The 23,042-nt window shown below is 41.6% G+C and overlaps 1 long non-coding RNA gene across 1 annotated transcript; it reads right to left on the bottom strand.

Moving 5' to 3' along the window:
* Positions 1–10,822: 10,822 nt before the first annotated feature.
* LOC311433086 lies at positions 10,823–20,834 on the bottom strand. The gene is made up of 2 exons (XR_014690559.1): positions 20,734–20,834; positions 10,823–11,297 (listed from the first exon to the last, which is right to left on the bottom strand). It is a non-coding gene; the product is annotated as an uncharacterized lncRNA (long non-coding RNA).
* Positions 20,835–23,042: the final 2,208 nt, after the last annotated feature.

Here is a 23,042-nt window from a genome sequence, read left to right as displayed (position 1 = left end):
GCTGCAGTAAAGCTGTCTCTCATCCCACAGAAATCTCCTTGCAATACCTGTAGGAAAACAAAAGCTTCTAATACAAAATGCACTGTGAAAGAGCAAAATAACTCCATGCATTGCTGATTTAAGCCCCAGCTCTGTGTCAGATGGTGGGTCGAGGAAGGGAACATTCTGGGTTTCTTCCCAGCACCAGTGCATTAGGGTAACTTCAAGACTAAGGGTCAAATCATTAACTGGCTTAAATCAGTATTACTATATCCCCTTAGCCGGAATCAAGGAGATTTATTTCAGGGTCCAGTCCTTCACTTAACATACAGAAACCACAACAACATAGCTTGATGCATACACCCACCACCTCGCCTGCCTTCCATCATGTTGCAAAAGCCCCATAAAAATCGGGTTTCGCAACCACCACCAAGCTGGGCCAGTCACGGTGGGGAGATAAGGCCCTCTTTCCCCCACAGGTCATGGCCTTTGGGATTCTGCATCTCACTTCCAAAGAGCCATAAAATGAAGATGATCACTGAAGTAATCCCAGGCCCTTTTTGGGGAGGATGCAACAGAGCCCTCTCTGGGACTCAGTATGGATGCATCTGGGATCTATCCACTCCCCAAAATTAGCTCTTGAAAATGCCCTGGGCATCTTAATGATCTGTGTTTAAAGGGGATGGATTAGCTTTACACCAAGTGTCTTCAGAGCTCGCCCAGGAGGATCTGCTGGTCACAAGGTGGCTATGGACCAACGAGGCCACAAAACAGCCTAAAACAGTCTTTTAGCTTGCCAGATGAGGGCAATGGTAATATATCATAGCCAGACCTGTAAAATTTCCTCAGGGATATGGAGTGCTTCTCTGGTCACTCCTCAAGAAAGATGAATTCACAGTGAAAGATGTGCATGGGGAGGTTATTAAACTGATCAGGGCAATGATTTACAAGAGGAAATGAGGTGGCTCAGTTTTATTTAACTTCACGGAATGAAGGCTAGCACAGAATACATGGGCTGTCTCCAAATATCCAATATATAACCCATGGAAGAACTCTTTGAAGTAGAGGATGACTAGGATGACCGTTGGCACAACAACTGAAGCAAGCTACCTGGAGGGGGGAAGGGGGGGGGGGGGGGGGAGTTTGGGAATAGAACTTTTTTAACCAGCAGAGAAAGGAGGATCAAAAAAACAAGAAAAAATGTGAGATTGTTTCATGAGATCCAGTTAAATAAGTCACGGAAATTCATGTTACTGAAGCTGGCGAATGGACTCAGTGGACTTTCCCATCCCTTCCAACCCTATATCATATAAAAGTCAAAGGGAATTTTGTCATGGATTTTACTGTGTTCCCCTTGAAATGTTAACCTTATCAGTATGTACATTTGACATTTTTCTGGATCCTCAAATGATTCACCACCATTTTTTCAGACCAGATATGTACCTTAAACAAAATGAATGCAAAAATTATATCTTCAGTAGGACTGCAGGACTGAGTGCAGAGATTTTAGTGTGCTGAGTAAACTGCAGTGGCCACAGATACAGTTTGTTAATCAATTATGTCTGTCCATTGCAGACCAGGATGTTTCTGCAGCTGTTAAACCCAATGACATGCAATGACAATTACACAAACTTTCATGGAACTCCAGAGAAGCTATCAGTGACTTCCTGGCTGTACTTTTTGAGATGATTCAATCTAAAATATGATGATTTTTTGACTCATTTGGAAGTGTAGGGAGCTAAGAAAACCCTTTTCCAAGCAGCTCTGCAGTTGTGGCTCTTGGAAACCCAGAAACATTTTACTGAAAACAGTCATGCATGAACACAGGAAGGATTAGATAGTATAGCAGATCTTGACCTTGGGTGCATCAAACTCTTTAAAAACAAAAATATGTTTTCAGGTAAAGTACCTGTTTTTGTAAAAGGTGTTAGCCATCTTCAAAGAGGTCATGACCCTTCATCAAAAAGTACAAAATGTAACAGCCAAAACTGTTCATCCTGATATAGCATTATTGTCAGTAGTATACTTGCTACATAAGCTCAGTTTTCAGAAATTGAAAATGAAAACATTTGTAAAGGGGAGTTTAATTTTCAGTAAAAAAAGTTACTTTAGTCATTCTTTTGGAAAATGGGGGAAATCTATTCACAAATACATTTCATCCATACATATTCCAGGTCCATGTCTTAAAGTCTGTCTTAGCTGGACACCTGTATCTTGCTTTAGCTTAGGTCATTTGATCCTCTGAGAAATGATTGATCCTGTAAATCAACTATTTAGATATCTAAAGAACTTAAATTTCAAACTTCAGAATAGGATTGCATTTCCAGAGCTGTCTCTTAAATGTGTGGGAAATACATACAGATAGAAAACTTCAGTTTTACAGTTTTGTACCTACAGAATGAAAGGGATATTAGCCTAAAAAATATATTTTATTAGTTTATGCTGAACTGCAGAGTTTGCTTACAGGCAATGTCATATCTCAATTTAGTGGAAAGAAAATGTTCCACTTAATTACCTATTGCACAGAAAGATAAGCTATACCCAAGGACACCTACTTATTCACATCTCTGTAGCCTGATTTCTGCAGTGTCAGGGGATCTCAAAATCTCTTCTTCATTTACTTTTAGAGCACCCTGAGAAGAGCACCACTAGCTTTCCTGCTTTCCAGGCAGAAAAAGGAAATATATGTGTCTCACGATCATGCAACAACTGCCCAGAACTGAACTCAGTTTGTTTCACCTCCAACAGTATCTTAATAATAAGGACACTGCATGTAAATGATGTTGAATGTTTCCACAGAGACAATCTTTCTTAAATTTGCTGGACCTGATTTACAAGCTAGTGACCCCATGCAGGCAGATGGGAAGGTACCAGGGATGTGAAGGGATTTGGTCCCATCAGCAGCAGCAGCAGCCAGTGCCTGTTCCCTGCAGCAGCTGACCTATGGGGAAAAAGAGGTAAAGACAAAGGCCCATCCAAAAAGCAGAAAAAAGGAGTTGTCATCCTGCCAGTGCCCCTGTGCGGACACCAGTGTGAAGCTGATTGTGTGCCTGTGGCTGAAGCAGAAGCAGAGAATATCAAATGTCAGAAGGAAGTTTATCCTCACAAGCTTTCCAGACTCATTTTGCACAACAAAGAGATCTGGCTAGTTCAGATAAGGGCTAGATGAGCATCCCAAGTTTCAGTTGCTTATTTATCTGTGACACTCCACCCATCACTAAACATCTCCATTCCTAGAATGATGCGATTCCCTTGATTAAAACAACATGGCCCATTACCAGAATAGCTCCATCTCAGTGTGCTCTGCCTGTCCCACCCCCAGAGGGCCATCAGAAAACCTGATTCTGTCCCAAGTTAACAAAACTCCCACAGACTTCAGTGGAATCAGTACTAGACCCGTATAAATACCCATCCATTCATAGGTTGCCTCATCCAGTCTTTCTCAACAAAGAATATTCCTCCCCGCTCCCCTCCCTTTCCCATCCTACATCTTTCTTAAATAAAGTTTTTATTTGGCTTTGTTTTAACAGAAATGCAAGCAGCTTGCACAACAGAGATTTTTTTTATTCCAACTGCCAGAATGACAACTGCTCTCAGAGTTGATATCAGGTTGATTCAATAGGTGTCTGTGAAGAAGAGAAAGGACAACATTGTCACAGAAATGACCTGCTTGCCTTTTGAAACTTGCATGCTTCTGTCATGTTCTTGTTTCTCTCCATCAGTATGTTCCTCCTTTTTTTATATGCTGACCTAGAAGACCCTTTTTAATCAAAGAGTAAATCCCTGTATAGTAAATGTGAGTCTATAAAGAGAAAGCTCACTTTTCTTAGCTATCTCAATTAGCTTCTTGCAGTCCATTAGAAGTGTTCCATAGGCTTACTTTGATGATCCACATGTGGAAAATAATTTCTCTTCAAAGAACATCCCCCAAAAAACAACCCTGACTTAGTGAAATGTCACTTATCCATCACAGAGATGGAGTTGCCTTCAGGAAAGCTGAGCTGCAAATCACTTCCTCAAGCTTCAGTACATTAAAATTGTTGTTCTGCACCTGGCTAAAAATAAAGAGAGGGCACAAGTTCAAATGCATATCTAAACATGGTTAGTTTTTCTCTGCTGAACTCAAAATTATTATCTTTAGGTGAAAAACTCCCCTCAGATTCACCCCATCATCTGTCACCCTGAGGCTGACGCTGTCTCACTTTGCTCCTCTCATCTGGCATCTGCCTCCTGCTGGGTCCCACTGACACTGTTAAAAATCTTTCCCCTGCATTCACATCTAAGTGAATTAGTTCATTATTTCTTCCAAGATTTCCACATCTTTTTATGCGTCACTGTAACATATCCTGCTTTTAGTGTCTATTTCTATCTCTTCCACTTGGCTGGTATATGTCAACCAATTTAGCCTAAATAATCATTTAGTTTGATTTATTCCATATGTAAATCAGTATGTTGAATTATTTGTTTGAAGACATTTTAGCTACTGCTTGTATGCAAGATGTTACACGCTATTAAGTTCCATCCTATGGTAACAGCACAGTTTTACTTCTAACCTAGTTTGTCTCTCTGACAATTCAGGTTCATCTTTTAATAAGATAAAAATTAACAAAGTAGATATGGGTCATTAGGAATGTATATTCATCTCTATCAAAAACAAATTGCACAGCTTTAATAGAACACTTCTTTTTCTTTTCCTTTTCTTTTTTCTTTTTTTTTTTTTTTTAATTTATTTTTACTTCAGTAAAAAAGACGTAACTTCAGGAATTTAAGGCATTAACCAACATTTTTTCTAAGACTTGGAATTATCACAGCATGCAATAAGCACAGGAATTCTCAGAGAAATTGTCTGCAGATAACCTACAGCTATATAGCTCTACACAACCTTAGAAACTGACCTAACATTTATGTTATAAATATGGTTCCTTTTTTTCTCTACACTCACATTTAAAATCCTGGCATTTCAGCAGTTTGCAGCTAATTAATAGGTCACTCAAAGACTGTAATGTAGTCACATATTAACATGTGAAGAGAGCAGCTGACCTCCTCCCATCACTGCAAAACCTTTGCAGTGGTGACTTCAGTGGGTGAAAAAATATTAACCAGCTCTGTTGGGATCTCCACGAATGAATGTCCCACTCTCAACAGTCAAGCTTAACTTGCCCTCTGGAATATTGCAGCATCAATCTGTCACATATTAGGGATTTCCCCTTCAAGCTGTTAACATAGTTCAGACTCAAACAAATACCAGTAATTAACAGGCTTGTTGAGGAAAGAGAAACAGCTTACTTAGAGCTAGTCTATATGTGGAATTATTTTCATACTCATAAGGACAATCCTTTTCCTTAACCTGTGCTCATCCTAAGCTTGTTTGCTTATTAGTTTGCACAGAGAGGCAGGACTGTGAATCTAGTGTGTACACCTGACCGTTCTCTCGAAGGATGATCTTTATGGAAAGTTGTTCAGGTATTATTCCCTCAGGACAGCAGATAGATTGTTTTAAGCTCCAGTCCTGTCAATTTTTGGGAAACTAAACTGCTCTGGATCTGGATCTTGTCCAGAAAAAAAAAAAAAATAGAAGCTGTAGGTCATGGTTTGTGCTGCAAAACTGGTGCCAATGATTTCATGGCAGATAGTAATCCATCTGAGTCAGATCAAAACTAATGTGGCTAGATTCTGTCAGAAGGGTACAGAGCCACCAGAGGTGCTGTCTTTTAGATTAATCAAAAAAGCAAAGTTCAGTCCTTGCTTCAGTCCAGGTATATTAAAGCTAGTCTCTCTGTGTGGTCTTTGTGGGCTACTAGTTCTTATTGTCCTTCATAAATCCCAGCCTGGTGAAAGAAGCCAGATTCCCCAGTAGAAATCAGCAAGGTATTTTTGTTTCCTGGGACCCTGTAGTTGAGGTATTCTCTTCTCTTCATGGGCTTTTCCTTTGGCAATGACATATACACATCAGTGAGAGAGAGAGAAGGAAAGAAAAAGAAAAAGGAAAACAGAGAAAAATTGAAGAAATAGAGAAATGAAGAGAAACAGAGGAGAAGAAAGAGAGAAGAGAAGAGAAGAGAAGAGAAGAGAAGAGAAGAGAAGAGAAGAGAAGAGAAGAGAAGAGAAGAGAAGAGAAGAGAAGAGAAGAGAAGAGAAGAGAAGAGAAGAGAAGAGACATAAATAAATTAATTTTTAAATAAATTAATTAATTTTTAAATAAATAAATGAGCAACAAAAGTCAGTAGGCTGCATCAGTGGAAAGACTTAATGCTCTTAAACTGAGGCTACCTTTCACCTCACAGACCTGTCTGAATTAGAACGTCCTACTTCAAATTTCTCATCCAACTCACTGTTTCTATTACAACTGCAAATCTGTGAGTTCTGGCTTGGTGTTTCACCAGGTTTCTCACTCTGGTATGGAGTATCATTTATGAGCTGACACAGGCAAGATAGGCTTCTTCAGTTCTTTCAGACCTACCTGCTCTTGTTCTTTGTGGGACTATTTATGGAAAAGATGGAAATCTGGTAACAACGGCAGCAACAACAACAACAAAACCAAGGTACAAAACATGCTGCAATAATGCAGGGCAGGAATGGGGCATCCTCACTTCTTCTGGAGGCTACAGAATTTTAAAAACCACATTTGTGAACACCAAGACAATGTATTGCCTCAGTCATTTTTGCAATGGGTTGATAAACTATGAGATTCTCTCCACAGAACCCAAACCTAGTAATCTTCCCAAAGTCATTTAGCTTCCAGAGCTATGTACAAAGACAGGCCTGTAATTATGGCTATGAGACACAGACAATTAATGATAAAAATGAGTCAAAGTGTGAAAAAGCACTGTAACTTTCTCTCACTTTGTCATTCAGACATCGGGTGTAACCATCAACAGGTAAAAGTGAAGGTAACAAAACAAGGAAAGCAGCCCCTTCTCTATTCCTCATTCCATGGTACCAAGCGGAAGGAAAATTGGGTACAAAGGGTCATAAGGGAGATGTAGAGAGCATCTTCTTGCTGCAATTTTAACTCCATGCAGGAGAAAATGATTGCATTGGAGGAAGAGCTACCAGTCTGTGTCACCCCTCGGATGGCTATAGAAGGTGGCAGAAAGGAGCAAGGCCTGATCATTGCAAATTTCTTCCAGCTAGAGACAAAGAAAGCAGAGTACAACCCAAGTAATGACCCAAGAAACTACTTAAGGAACCTTTAGGAAGTCATGATGTCAGATCCCAAACCAGAAAGGTGTGTTAAGACAAACAGAAGATGGTCTGATTTAAAAGATGGGATGGAAAAAGGTTTTGTGCTTTGCCATGCCTGTAGAGGCAACTTCCAGCCATCTGGAAGGGTGACAAATCACATGCAATAGTGGTTTCTGCACTTCATTAGTGACTGAGTAAAGACTGCAAAAGATACTTCACTTGGATCCTCAGGACAGATATCCACCCACTGTGGAAATGAAAAGCTAGTGGCTCCTCTACACTAATCTGCTGGGTGGCAGATGGCCTTTGAAAACCTCCCTTACACTAGCAACAAATTCTCATTCTTCAAGTGACTACCCAGCTGTACAATGGCAAGTTTTTTAGAACAAAATAGACAAAGAAAAAGCAACAGGAAATAAAACTTTTCAATATTATTCACTTTTTTTAAATTATGCCCTTCTTGTTCCCATAATGACAGTCCAACGTTTGTCCAACTCTCCTCTTTATAAATTAAACCCCAAGAGAAAACCCTTTTCTCTTTTCATCTTAGAATGTAGCTACGTGAAAATACTGACCCTGTGAATCAGGGGTCAATTATTATTTCTAAGCGTGTGCTTACAGACAGGCAAGTAGACGCTGGACAGACCCCAAAAAGTTGTGGACTGTGTTCTGGCTGCCTATTACAGTTATTAAGGAGGTGATTCATTGCCTAATATTTAGGGCTGCCAGAATGTGCCTCTCCATGCAATAAAGAGGGAGAAGTAGTTGCAACATCAAAGCCAGGCACTCATCATCAGCTTCCTGACTAACATTTTGACTTATGTCCCTTTATCATACATGGGGCAGGGTCTACCATTATCAGTTACCAAACATCAGCACCATTGTAGGTTCCTGTGCTTGTAATCAAGAGCAACTCTATCTAAGCAGGGACATGAACAAAGCAGAGGGGGATATTGTGAACAGTGTATGAAGGAAGGCTGATGTCTCTTGAGAGAGAAATGGCTTTTATATTTGGTTGTTTTCACCTGCTGCTGTTTAGGATTCATGGAGTGGGCTGTGGGACAGGAGCCCATGGCAATTCAGGAGACTCCCCACTCCCCCAGCATCTCTCATGGGCTGACCTCAAGGTTCTTTGCCAAAGGGAGTGAATGTTATTGATCCCCATTTTCCTAAGGAAATTGAAACATCACACTATCACTGAGGTTGTAAACCCAATGTGTTGCTCCCTGGAGTTCTCCTTGACTTGGGGAGGAAGAGCTGTAGGCTGATCTGTTATCAGCCTCCAAAGCAACAGCTGAATCCAGGACTGCACTGCTGGTATGTGCTTAATCCACCCCAGTGCAGTGCAGTAGCAGGCAATTAGCATTTCTTTGTTGTGCAAACTCTCCTTCAATGCACCAAGGGCTGTCAAAACCGCAGGTCTGCTGTGAGCCTCTCAGTTCAGACCAGGCATTAGCCCTGCAACAGAGGGAACAGGCAGTGATGTTTTGGCAAAGCTTCTCTTCCCTCAAGAGTCACAGCGCGTTGCTTCCCGTACAAGCCCAGCCCTGCTTCCTTGCTTAATTGTACAGCTACTGGTTCATTTTGTAGCTCTCACTCTTCTCACGGGGCTGTGTAAGAGCTCTTAGGTTCACACGCCAACCGTGAGACCTACATGCTGGGCTCCCGCCTTCTCCTGCTGCACGTCAGGCAGTGACGGAGCAATGGATGAATCACTGCCGTGCAGAAAAGCTGCCCTGCTTCCCTGGACACCTGAGTGGCACAGCCAGGCCACCTGGCAAGCAGTGGCAATAAATTGTGTGGCTCGTGATCACCCTGCACTCTTGGTTGCCACCTTGTAGGACATGTCCCTGCACACAGTCACTGCTGCCAGGGTGAAATGAGAAGCACGGGGCAATGTCTGGGCTACTCTTTGATCAGCTACCTGTGAAAACCTGGTGGCTTCCAAGGGAACTGGTCAGCTTAATGTACCCTGAAATATTTTACATATCTATTACCGCAGACCCCATCTGGCTAGGTATCCAGTCTGCAAGTTGCTTCTGAGGACAGCATTTAGGAAATATTTTTGCAATCGTACTGCATTTACTGCTTCTTGCTGATTTGGCAATTTTGAGCCACACCTGTTTTACTTTGTTCATTTCTCTCCTGAACACACATACAAGCAAAATTCATTGTGCTCACCTAATCCCTTCTGTTCTGTTGCTGTTTATTTGAGATTCACACACACAGGCACTGGAAAGGGAGATAAAATCACACTGAGAGGCTTATCTCACCTATCCATTCCTCAAATGGGCCCATTTGACTTGGAAAGGAAGAGGATAATTTGATTCCTAACAGAAAGTGTCCTCCTTTGATCTGATATTCCTGCATAGCCACCATTCCCCCAGATCTTTTCCGTGTGATGCTTTACCTTTGTTTTTCTTCATCCCTGCCTCATTTTACAGTAATGCATCTGAGATAACCCACTCTTCTCCGAGGGAAACATCATATCTCACCCATTGGCAGTCAGGCATAACTGCGAAACTCACAGCACTGCCTCTCTCCCAGCCTGCATCTTTAGACGATAAAACACCGTCTGGCTGGTCTTGCATTTAAGGCAGCAGATGCGATTATTACCACATTTCAAAGAACCCCAATCAATCCATTTCCTTCATTGTCCCACTCTCACAAAAACCTAGACAGAGAAGCCTGAGGCTTTGTAGTTTTTGAAGTGCTCTAATCTGGACAGATCTTACCATTGCTGTCATAATTGATTAAGCTGTTGCCAGCATCCCCTGCATCTCCTGAGAGCTGTCATGGTTCACATTCATCAGGGCACGCTCCAAAGTTCACACACTTCCACAAGGCACAGCTCAGCAAGAGTCGGGCGTCATCAGAATAATAATGCTTTGCACTTGCATCTCGCCTTTCATCTCCAGCTCCCAAAGCACTTTGCAAATACTCAGAGTCCATTTCTGCTACCCATCGTCACACTTTGTTATAATGCACAGAAATCCCCTCCCCTTCCAAAAATATTCCACAGAGCTATTTGCAGTGGCATACACTAAGAGCAAGTAAATACTTAGCAAATAATTGTCACCATGCTTTTGAGACAGAACTGTTATTCCTGTTTTACAAATGGAAAAACTTAAGGGTTATGCTTGTACTGATCTGCTAAGGGTGGGTGAGAGCTGCCCTGAGACCAGACTAATCCATCTCCCACACCAAGGACCTTCAAGCATCACCTCAGGCTGTAGCAAAGTATCCCCAAGCAGGATTTTTGAGCCCAAAACACAGATTGAGACATACAGACTGTTTGCAGCCAGACTGTGAAGAAACCATGTGGATGGGAGGTGGGTTCACTGGGGAACATATTACATTTACAGGTGGTCTGGAGGATCTTCTTTCAGTCCTGCAGATGATTTCCCAAAACGGATGCAGATAAGTCAGTGTGGGAGCTAATAGAGAGTACAGAGTTCCTAAATTCCTGCTCAGCTTCCCACCTTTCACTGGCTTGTGAATTCATTAGCTATTTATTTACTAGCTCAAGAAGAATAAATACATATTAAATGCATATTCACAAATTAAAAATAATAATAATAATTACAGGATCCAAAAAAAAAAAAATGGAAAGACACTTTTCCCATTTGTGTAAACAGACAGAAATGTAGTGGATAAATGTTTTCTACAAGTTTATTTAATGCAAAGCCGGAAGAGAAAAAAATAGGCACATGTTGATTTTGGTATTCATTCTGTAGGAAAAGAGGTTTGCTGTGTGTCAAATAATTTTACATTGTTGTATAGAGGGGATTATTCCCCTCCATAAATGATGGGGAGGAAGGAGGAGGGGAGGCTGTTCTCTGTCCATGCTGAAGGTCTGTCAATAAATGGCCAAGGAAGAACAAGGGATGAGGCCACAGGTGGAGATAAGGAGGCAGAAACAGGCACTGCAGTTTGACTGAGGGACTCGCTGCCTTTACTGGCTGCCAAAAAGCACAAAGGGAAGACTCAGCACAGGTCAACTTGAAGCAGAGCCCTGACCCAGGAGACTGAGAAGCTGCAGTTTTCTTTATCTCTGCTTGTTTCTTGGATGCTTCTTAAAATGACGGCTTTGCACCTCCGCTTATCTGCTCCCTTCTTTTCTTCTGTTCGGACTGAAACAGAGAGAAGACAGCAGGTTACTAAATTAAAATAAAAGAGCTTACTACAGAAAAGGCAAGCTGACTTGGAAAACCAGGAGCCATGTCTACTCTTACCAGCTGGAGTTTCTCCCAGTTCTACAGCCATTAAAGTTATGAAATGTTTGGATGTTTTACTAATTCCATTAAGAACCAGAAAGGCTGTTCCCACCATGACCAGAAAATGAAGCAGCAACAATCACACGGGAAAATGCTCAGCTTTCCAGACTCAGCAGTTTTATTAGTGCAAATACCCTCCAGATAGGCAGCCAAACGTTTGACTGCTTCTTTACATTGAACCCTATCTCAGCCTGCAGAAGCTAACCCAGCATTATAAGCCTGCTTCTCTGGCTCATTTCGTCAGTGAGAAGGAATGGCCCACCGATGAGGGCTCTGACCTGTGATTCAGATGTGTGCTGATTTATTTTTTTTTTCTCCTTTGTGGACTGCCTGAGTAACTTTGGGCAAATTGTTAATTGTGTCCATGTCCCAGTTCCCCAGCTGTGAAATGGAAATAATAGCATTGCCATGCTGTGAAATGGTATTAAGAAGGTTAATTTCAAGGCACTTGGTATATAATGCTAATGCAAACCTTGGAACCACCACTGCCTGCCATTCCCAGGCTCGACATCTAGCCTGGGTCTAGTTCTTCCCTGGGACTTCTCTAGCAGCAGCAAATACTAATGCGGCAGGGCAGGCTCAGGGCATTTTTTTTTCCTGTACTTTCTGGTATTGTGTGTGCTTTTTCCTTGATCACTCAGCTCCTGAAGTCAAGCAATTCTGGATTATCTCAATCTTCATAAAATAAAATCTGAAGTTTAACAGTCAGAAGACTGTAGGATAGGAGGTGGTAGAGGAAAGAAGTGAAAGCCTGAAAGCATGAATACCAAAACAGCTGAAACAGCTCAACATTAGTTATTTTAAAACATCATGATTTCTAAGTTGACCGAGCTTTTTTTTTTTTTTTTTTTTTTTTGACAAAAAATGATTTGTAAGTGCAGAATTGACAACACTGTCTTTGCTCTTCCTGTTTTTTCCCCTTCAGGTGCTGCTACAGATCAGCACAATTCACTCGAATTAACCCGAGCAGGTAACCAAATTACAAGCCCAGCACTGCCTGGTTCTTTGAGAAAAACTCAGTGAGAAACTGAGTTTCATAGCCAGCTCACACCATGGCAATCTTGCTCACCAGGCAGCAATGTTACAAGTGTATTAGCATTTAACAAAAGCATTTAAAGCCACGGTGCCTGCCTCGAGGAGCTCACAGCATCTCAGTACAGACAGAGGGACTAGAACAGGAAGCCACATTAAAAGCAAAAGAATTAAGCAGACATGTTTGTTACGTATTCCTGCAACCACATCAAGCCCGGGCAAAGGGAGAAAACTATCGTGTCCTTGAATGCGGTCCCCACTCATAAATCCTGGCCCTTGCTGTCACGCACGGTTCGGCACGGCTCAGCATGGTTCGGCACGGCTCGGCATGGCTTCCCAGAGCCGTTCCCAGGGCCACCCCCCTGCACCAGGCTGTGCGGCGTGCAGCAGGGAGGCATGCGTAAGTTAGCTGCAAGCCACACACGTAATTAAATTACTGGCTGGTTCAGCTAGTGAAAGCAGGCACAAGCTACGTACAATCTGCTAACATTTTCAAACCCTGTCATTAAAAATTCCTCCTTCCAGCCTGTGCCAAAAGGAGTGAGTAAAGTCTGCAGGCCCCCAACTCCTCCCAGTGCAAACTGTCTTCTTCTTGTAGCAACCTTATTTCTGGCACAGCTGCAGAGACCCCTGTCCATCCCAGACCTTTGTCCACCACAGATGCCAAGAGCCTCCTGCTACCTCTTCTACCCCAGAGCTGGGGTGGATTGTGTGTGGTCTCAGCCCGAAAGGAGGGACAGCTGTGTCTGGCTTGGATCTCATCAGAGAGGCACTGCCTGGTCTTCTGAGGAAGCTGAGAAATTCCCAGGCAGTGGCACAAAAGGAAAAAAAATTCTTCTCAAGAGCCAAGAGTATCAGACACACAGGAACATGGAGGGACCTTCTCAAGGTCATGCAGCAAGTCACTGCTGGAGCTAGGCAGAATATGGGGGACCCCCAGTCCCTAGACTGAACTATGCTCTTTTCCCTTAAACCAAGTCAGTCCAAGGCAAATCAAGATAAAAAAATGATCAGGTTAAAGAAATATCCTCTGTATTAAGGATGCCAGCACCTCCAGGTGATGTTACTGGTAGCAAAAACTTGTTCTTAAAGCTATACAGAGCATGATTTATCTTTGACTGCTCCATGAAGCTTAACCGTAACTATGATCATTCCAGCTTCTTTGGGTACCTCAAGTCCAAAATAGCAAATTTTACAGTTTAATCCACATGGTAGAGGCACAAGGGGCAATATAACCTGATCTGACTGTGCAGAAGCAGTCAGTATGTACCAGATATTTAGCATTCCTCTGTAGAAACCCATCAGGCTGCTGAGTGGAGTGCTGCACATCCTGCTCTCCCTCTGCATAGTTTATTGCCTTCTTAAAGAGAAAAAGTAAATGGGCCAGATCTGCAGCTGACGTAAATCAGCATCTCCCTCCTGTAGTCAATGAAGCTACACCAGCGGGCACTAGCTAAAGATCTGGCCCAGTGAGTTTAGTGCCACGAGGTTATGAATCACTGTTATTATGTGGTACTGCATGTAATTGCCTGATCCCTTCTCCCCATCTCCCCGAGGGGTCCAAGGCAGCCCTTCTCGTAATGCTGCCAGCAGCAGGGGGAGAGGAAAGTGTAATGTTCAATTATCTTTTGCATGTTTTTCCAATAGTAAATCACAATGGGGGATGTGACCCCCTGGTAATTGGAAGTCATGTCCTGTGGGGTTCTCTTCTTCCCTTTTGCGCCAGTGTATATATTTGTATTAAACACTGATAAATGGCACAAATAAAGAGAAGTAGTATATCCCATGCAGTTATGGGTCTAAAGAAGATTCTTCTCATTGGCCTGTTTTTATCTAGTTTCAGAAATGTTCAGTCAACCAGACTGTTTATGCTGGGTTTTAACATGGAAAGCTAAATCTGATGGAGAATCCTTCAGCCAAACCTGACTTAAATCAACTGAGCTGTTCCTGTGTTATGGCAGGATAATGTTTCTTTCACTACCATCCACCACATGATCTGAAATCCCTCCATGACCGCTTTGTGTTTCAGAAAGGGCAAAACCTAAAGATGGTAATGCAGTACACAGGAAGCATTTCTGTGTAGCTCATCAGCAAGCCAGTTTAAGTTTTCAAAGGGATTTAATCTGGGTGAAATTCGACCCCATGGTCAATAAAGCATACACATTCCTCCCAAAGCTCAGCTATGAGGCGTGGGCACCGAGGGCTGAGATTGGCTGGCAGAGATATCCCAAGGGGGCTACTCAGGCTGAGACATCCCACCAGCATTGTGGGGTGAAGGGTGTGCTGCCCCTTGTCACGCAGGTCCAATGGCAGTCCTCCCTTCCTTTTGGACCAGGGTCACCTCCATGTCTAAGACCTTCTGGTGATGAGGTCCATCCCAGTGTAGAGCTGATGCTTCAGGCAGTATACAGAGAGATCACTGCTCTCCCTTTCACCCTTTAGGGCTGTGTCTTAGGCTTTTACAGCCTCACAGGTCCATGGGATACAAGTACTTGGTCAACCTGTTCTGCAGGATGTCCCCAGCAGTTGTCTGAAGCTCTTGAAAGGGCCCATGGCACTGGACCATGACGAAGCATGACCTCCTAGCAACGTTATCACCAACCTCTTCCTCTAACCCATGCCAACATATCAAGCATGCTCTCATCCCATCAATAAACCCAGCCCTGTCTCATGCATGGAAGGGTGATACTTGAGAAGCCTGTTACATCACGATGCTGTGAGACACAATTGTACCCCTTTGAAATGTACCCAGCACCTATTGCATCATGAGAGATGTACCAAGAACATGATTCTAGAAGGATAAAAGGCGTTAATAGCATATTAGCCAATGTATTTAATGAATGCATTTTAAACACCAACAGCAGACGGAACAAGGTGTATTTCAACACACATTAGCTGATCAAGGAAAACCTCAGGAGGAAGTCTAAAGGGAATAAATGAACTTGGCAAACTGGAGAATCCAGCCCACAGATAATTTAACCAGATTTAGGGCCCTAATTCAACAAGGTACTTAAAGACAGACTTTTAAAGGTAGTTAGTTAAAAATCTCATTCACAAACATGTAATGACCTCTAAGCCTGTGCTCAGATCCATCACTATTTATTTCAGCAAAATAAGCAGTACTACAATGTTCTGCTGAATCAGGCCCTAAATCAAGGCTAATCCAGAAATTATCTAAATCCTATGCAAGGTACTAAAGGAAGATTCCTCCTCCCCCCCCCCCCCCCCCCCCTTCTTTTTTTTGTTAGGTTTTGGAACTCTCTTATAGAATAACATCTAAATATTTTACTAAATTCTGTGTGTTAGTTACAAAAAAAAAAAAAAAAAAAAAAAAAATCCATAGCTAGTAATCATTTTGTGTCAAACACTGTCAGAACTCCTGAGAAAAACAGAGTTTTGAATTTCAAACAGCAGAATCAATAATCACTCACTGTACAACAATTCAGAGATTTGCAGCACAGAAATATCCACATGACACATAGAAGAGAGGTTTTATAAACAGCTCTTCTCCCTTTTTATGTCTAATTACAAATACAAGTCACAGTTGCCTCTGAACACTAACCCAGCGGGAATCTTAGAGGGGGAGGAAGTGAGAGGAAGCGGATGTTCAGATACCACGGGGATGGGCATTGTGTAAGAGCAGGAATCAAATATAATGATTCCTACCCTCAGCAAGTGAAAGTGACAGAGAACTAGGGCAAGCCTGAGGTTTTGGCGTCTGTCTCAACTGGATGGGTGGAGGGTGAAAAGGTAAAGACCCTGCATGGGGATTCCACCACTCCAGCTAGCTGCTCTTAAAAATGTTTCCAAAAGCATTTTAAGAAGCAGAGGGAGGGACGAACAAGGTGAGGAAGAGATCCTTGACACTCTGTAGTTTTCTCACCCTTGCAGTGAAAGCAAAAGAGATCTTAGGCAGATCTTGAGAGAGTGAGAAGATTAGATACTGGTGAGATTGCTTTAAAACATCTCCAAAAAAAAAGTGGCTGACACTGCATGCTGCAATGAAAACCTGATAAACATCAAGCACTCAAGAAAGCTTCAGATACAAGAGGTTGAAGTGTAACATGTTTCTTTGCACCCCAAAGAGTCTCTTCCCACACCTCCAGAGCTCAAAGTGCCTTGGGTGCCAGTCATGCTATGCTGCACAAGCTCCCCAGTTTTGCCAGGGCCCCAAGCCATGCTCAGGGTGACACGTGCACATGTAGGTGGCAAGAAGATGTGAACACATCCTGTCCCCGCTGGCCACAGGGAACAGCAAGTTACACCACTGGCCTGCTTTTCCTCTTGCAGTCCCCACCCTGGCACAGGCAAGTGTTACCCTCAAGCAAAGCTGATAGTAATTGTTCAAGACGATACGGGAAATGTTTGGGTCTCTGCTGCAAAAGCAATCATTTTGCAAAGAAGAGCACCTCATGCCTGTGAATAGCCCCCAAAGGCGCTACTCTCAGAATGCACAAGTGTAAGAAACTGGACTACAGTTCTTTTACTAACATTGCTATGTTGGGGAACTTATGTGGGAGTTGCAGGAGTGGTTTTTGTTTGTTTGTTTGTTTTTGGGGGGTGGTATTTCTTTTGAAAAGGCACTTTAAACCTTATTTTTACTTCCTAGGGAAAATTATATTATGCTTTGGACCCAGTCTGGGTTATCAATATTAACAAGTACAGGTAGGTGTGTGGAAGCATCACATCCCTAAACAAAGTTGTGCTGCTAAAACTAACCTGTACTGATATAAATCCTTTTAAATGCTCATCAGGTAGCAGAAGGATTGTTGGTGTGATCCTGATGCTGATGTTTTAACAGTGAAGGAGAATAGCTCGTATTAATGGTATTACAGAACATTTTAGGCTGAGATGGTATTCTTGGCTCACCAAACATTTGCAAGATAAAACAGTTATATAGGGAGTTCTGTGGATGAAAATACACTAGCATAATTTTAATGTACTTTTTACTGTTCAAATAATGAAGTATGAGGTTTGTATCTACACTTTTCCCCCTTTCAACAGATTTCCCATGGCTTACCTGCACTGTCCCCACACAGTGGTGAGAAAGCCAAGGTAGCCAAGGCTGCACAAACCTGCCCACCCCAACCATGCATGCTGTGTGCAGCACGATGTGCACTGCCTGCAGAGATTCCTTCCTCATTTAGAGCTGGCTGTGCTGACTGCCCTTGCCCACGAGCTGCAGGAGACCACCTGCCAACTCTGCTGCTGTAGCAGAACGTGTGGGTTCTCCCTCCTCCAATCCAGGTCAGCTTCAGCTTAAGTATTTGGGCTGTTTTAAGTGTCCTGGTGCAGATCAGACAGTACTTCTCCTGGAGACCACTCCACCTGCAGCCCATGTTGAAAGATGTCTTTGGCAGAGGGTCCATGACAAACAGACAGAGGACGTTCATGATTTCATGATTTAGACCAGATATTTGCAGCCAGAAGCTCTGTAGCTGGAAGGATGCTGGCAGTTCTCCTGTGTGCTTAGTGACAACACAGAAAGTCTATGGAAACGTGTTAAAGCAGTGACTTTCCCTAGTCTTCACTTCAGTGTTCAGTATTGGAGCTCTCCCCTCTGAACTGCCTACATGGACTGTTTCCAAGTGTGTATGAGTAAAAAAAAAAAAAAAGCAGTAAGAGCACAGATGTGGCTTCATTAGTCACAGTCTAGTGGCAGAGTTGCAACAGGGTAAGACCTAATAAAAAGCTGGGGAAATTTCAAAATTTAGGGGAAACTATTACAATGCTTCATTTCAGAAGAAAAGTAAAAGCTTAGAAAATTTCCTAAGTGCAGAAAAATGGAAGAGAAAAAGAAGAAAAAAAAATGAAAGGAAAAGCAGAAATAGGCAAATGTTTAACTATTCCCCGCTATCAATACTGGCTCTTAACGTTTTTCCACATCTTTGTATAGAAATCCTATGATCTTGGAAAACCTAACCAAATACAGACTTTTAGAGTTTGAAAAAGCAGCTGCTGACTTTTGAGACTTGTGAAGAGAAGTCTGGAAGAGTCAGTGCCCCAGCATAAGCAGAGAAGGTGGTCAGATTTTCCATAATCCCAGGTGCACACTGGTGTGATGAGCTCCGTGACCTGGTGGCATGCCAGCTCCATTTCACTGTCTCTGTGATGGTTTGGTATCAAAGAACCTAGAAACCATAGAAAACTTGTTTGTTGGACTTTCTGCTTCATATCTGTGCTCTAGGACTATATTCCCTGGGAGTCTGAACTCCCCACTAGCATTCAGCAAGCAGAGAGGACACTACATGGATTTTGACATACCTCCTTGGTCAACACCCGTGAATTGAATATCTAATTACTGCTAACAATTTTTCCTGCTTTTCTTCCTAATGAGCCTATGGAGACATGGAGAAAGAAAGGAGTCCCACACTGTAAGCTTCTACTCCCCACAAATCCAAAGGAACACACAGAATCAAGTGCTGTAATATTGGGGTCAAAACCTGTTTCTGGCCTTGGGGTGATGATACCACTGCCTTGCCTAAGATTCCTCAAAAACATGAAGATATCTGATCTACCACCTGTAAAACACTTTAACGACATAAAGTAGCAGCCGTAGGTATTCAAGTATCTACGAGTTAAGTTTTTCAGTGCTGGGCTTATAAGCGGTTCTTGCAAATTTCATTTGTAAGTGGGTTTCAGGTGTACATTTTCCCACAGAAGTGTTTCTTTTGGTGGTTGTGTGTAACTCATAACTGGCAGGTTTGTTTTCATGTGTTGTGCAGAAAGCAAGATTAGATTGAAAGTGTCCTACAAATATTAAAAGAAATCTTTACTACAAATCTTTATTGACCAGTCTATGAATTTGCATTACACTTGAGTGGGCATTTCTCCTGGTTTTCTATAGAGAACATGAGAGGAAAAATGACTTTTGTTCTCTGCTGAGGTTTTAATTTGTGTCCAAATGTTCTTTGGGTTTCCTGTAAATGAGAAACCAAACATGGTGAGGAAAAAACAAATAAAATGAAATAAAAAATCAAACTGGCATTTAAGAAACACAAACTTTGATTTTTATCAAAACATCTCACATTTCTGGTGCTTTTCAGCTGCACATATTTAATGTGATACGTCATCAGATGGGAGTGAAGAGGTAAATTACATAAATAAAGCAGTTCACAAAAATGTATTGCATCTGGAAGAGGCCTGCAGGATGGATTAAGAAACAGAGTCTCTAGTATGAGCCTGAAGGTTCATGAGTATGAGATTCTCCTATGAAGAAAGGCTGAGAGAGCTGTGACTGTTCAGCCTAAAGAAGAGAAGGTTCTGAGGTGACCTTATTGAAGTTTTTCAATACTTAAAGGGGGCTTATAAAAAGATGGAGAGCCTTATATGTGCCTTTTACTCAGGCACATCATGACAGCACAAGGGGGAATGGTTTTAAATTAAATAGGGGAGGTTTAGATTGCAGGTTAGGAGGAAATTCCTCACTTAGAGGGTGGTGAGGCACTGAAACAGGCTGCCTAGAGAAGCTGTGGATGCCCCGTCCCTGGAGTTGTTCAAGGCCAGGTTGGACGGGGCCCGGGGCAACCTGATCTAGTGGGTGGCGTCCCTGCCAGGGTGGAGGGTGGTGGAACTAGATGATCTTTTCCAACCTAAGCCATTCTAATACTAATACTTCTAATAGCAAAGTAACTAATTTCAGTTCATTAAAAGGAGATGCCTGAGAAGTCTTCACTTCTAAAATGTAGTAAATTAGTAAATTCTCAGGGATTGCTGGAAGATGAACCTCTTTCAAAGGCAGACATAAAGTAAATTAAAGCCCATGAGATTTAGGTACATAAATAATTTTGAATATCTAGGTCTTAACTGCTCCAGGCTTCAATGTCCCGATATTCTGGGGATAAAATCTAGGCCTGATTCACAGAGAAAAAGCTTCTGAAAGTAGAACCAGAAGGCACTGAAAACATCACATTGCTCCTGCTACTGGAAGAAATATTTAGGATTCGAAGGATGTACCTTTCAATACTGAGACCATTAAAAATAAATCCAAGCTTTGCAGTGCTGATTAAAATTTCCTAGTTAATGAATGTCAAGATATTTGCTATATTTTCTGTCTGAGAAATGAAATATATGAAATATGAAAAATAGAGCATGCTTTGTGCACTTCATATAGTATTTCAGCATCATTTCTAGGATTTTGGTACTTTTTGGCAACCTGTGTTTGTTGTATCCTATCACAATTGCAAGAAGCAACAAATTCAGGAGAAAAGGATGGTAAAAAAGTTAAATACCTGTAATCATAACATTATATTACACTTACCTCAATATCATAGCAGGCAGCCACCAAAAGATGTCCAAGTTTAGCCTGCTCCCACCCCCAGCTACCTTGCATCAGATCTAACAATCACCTTGAAGAATCTGGTCTGTTTGCTAAACCAGCAGAAAATAAATCTTTTTCTTTTTTTTTTTCATGTGTGTGGTTAGTTTCCATGTCAACTCACCACACATTCACATGATCACTAGACTCTATGTGAGGGAGGGGCAGGAATATGTGAGGGCAGAAAGGGGAAAGTAGGTTACATCAGATGAAATTGAACACAAAACTGCACCCCAAATCCCCAGTGACGCCTCTAAGTGTACCCATGCAGTCATCACAAGTCTGAATGGGATGCTGAATTACGTGATAATCCATGAAGACTCACAGCAATATTAAATACCAAACAAAATCTGGAGGCTTGCAGAGTTTTAGCTATAAGTTTCAGACTATAGCAGACACCAGAGAATTAACAGCACAAACACAAAAGTAAAATTAATAAACCATTAATACTTAATGGTTTATTTTAATAGCAAAGATCATTTCATTCCAAGAATAATAGTCATCAACCTGCAGTATATAAATATTTAAAGACTGAAATGGTGTTAAATTAGAAAGTAAGGATGCTTTATCATCAATAGACCCTGTAAGATATCCCTATGGTTAGGATTAAGTTTTAATTAAACTTATAAAGTGAATGTTTGACAACTCTGTAATACTGTAGTAAGGTAAGTATTATTTTTATCAGTTATATGAAAAGAACAAAGTGTTACATAGACTACCTAGCCTATAGGCACAATTCATAAAGCACATATAATTTGGATCTTTTGGAGACTTTTAAGAAAAATAATGTGTGTTTTTGTTAGTTAGAGGAAAAGGTAAAAAGATCTCTAATAATACTATAGATCTTGCTTTTCAGAGTCTGATATCAAATTTAAAATCTCCAAGTATTTCTGTGAAAGTAACGATGAGTAGTAACAAGGGGTGTTTACCTTGTAATTTTTTCATTTGTACTAGATAAGCAAATAACAATTCTATAATCATCTAAAGACCTTCCACATGACAACAGAAAGTTGAACCTTACTAAAAAGTGGCCTATATTCATCTCTATCATTATAAATATTGTACAATATTAATTAGAGCTTAGAAAGCATTACAGTAATATACACAGCATTGCTGATAACTTTGCCAGAATATAAAGTTCAGTCGTCATATATGTTTTCAAAAAGGATTTTGATAAATGTCAGTTAAGAAAAGAGCTAAGAGGATAATGTGCTTTATCAGCTAGATCTGTCAGAATCATGGTTGTAGCGTATGCAGAGAGTCTCAACTAGTTTTAGCAATTAGTTCAGGTATCAATTTTGAAACCTACACTGAAACATGGTAATTTCTGCCTGTGCCTATGCTAGCCCAATTACAGATAGCTTGAGTGCCTCTGCAGATATACACAGCTGCACTCTAGGCTAAGCCATAATGACTTCTTAAGCTAAAGCCAGCAACATAACCTTACTTCAACAAAGCATGTAAACACTACAAACACTGAAGTCAATGGGACAGGAACAAAAGTGGATGATTAAAAATGTAGTTTGCAGAATCAGGGCTCATAAAATGCACTAGAATGATCAAATGCTCTGCAGATGACCTGAAGTCCATAGATATTTTGGAACTGACCCTCTGAGGGTCTGCCTGTATTCACAGCTCCATAACTAAACAGCGCTTGATCATTTAATGACTTTTTTGAATTTTGCATCTGCCAGAAGGAAATCGTATTGGCCCAGACATTCGTGTTGCAAAACTGCTTGTCCTTTTCCAGGCTCTCACACTTAGAGGTACACCAAGCTTATGCTACTAGTCAGACAGGACCTTGATTCCTGGACATAGTATTCACTAATGAAAACTGGACCATTCTGACTGAATCTGCTAGATAACATTTATGAAAGGTGTGAGGAGCTCATTTGTTAAGTTATGTCTGATATTAGTAGATTGCTTCTGACTGACATGAGTAATTAATTAAAAATCCACTAAATTGTTTCTCATGGACAGAATACAGATATAGGGGGGTCCCAGGTAAATCCCTGTTTCTCCTACCAGCAGATGGTAGTGGAATGCTGCTGCTGGATGACTGCATTCCCTCCTCGCTAATTCACACCTTTGTGAGTCTGCTTTGAAAAATGCAGAATCGCCACGATGTAAAAAAGAAGGATTTGTCCTTTGGCAATGCACTCATTTCAAAGTGCTGGTTCAGCACAGCAGAAGAAGAAACAGAGGACATTACTACTGTTAAGACAGTACTTCCTCCTCATTTTCCAGTAAAA

This window comes from Aythya ferina (assembly GCF_964211825.1).
Source record: "Aythya ferina genome assembly, chromosome: 2".
In the NCBI taxonomy this organism is placed as follows: domain Eukaryota; kingdom Metazoa; phylum Chordata; class Aves; order Anseriformes; family Anatidae; genus Aythya; species Aythya ferina.
Note: the sequence above shows the minus strand (reverse complement) of the source record. Positions and strands in the feature narration are given on the sequence as shown.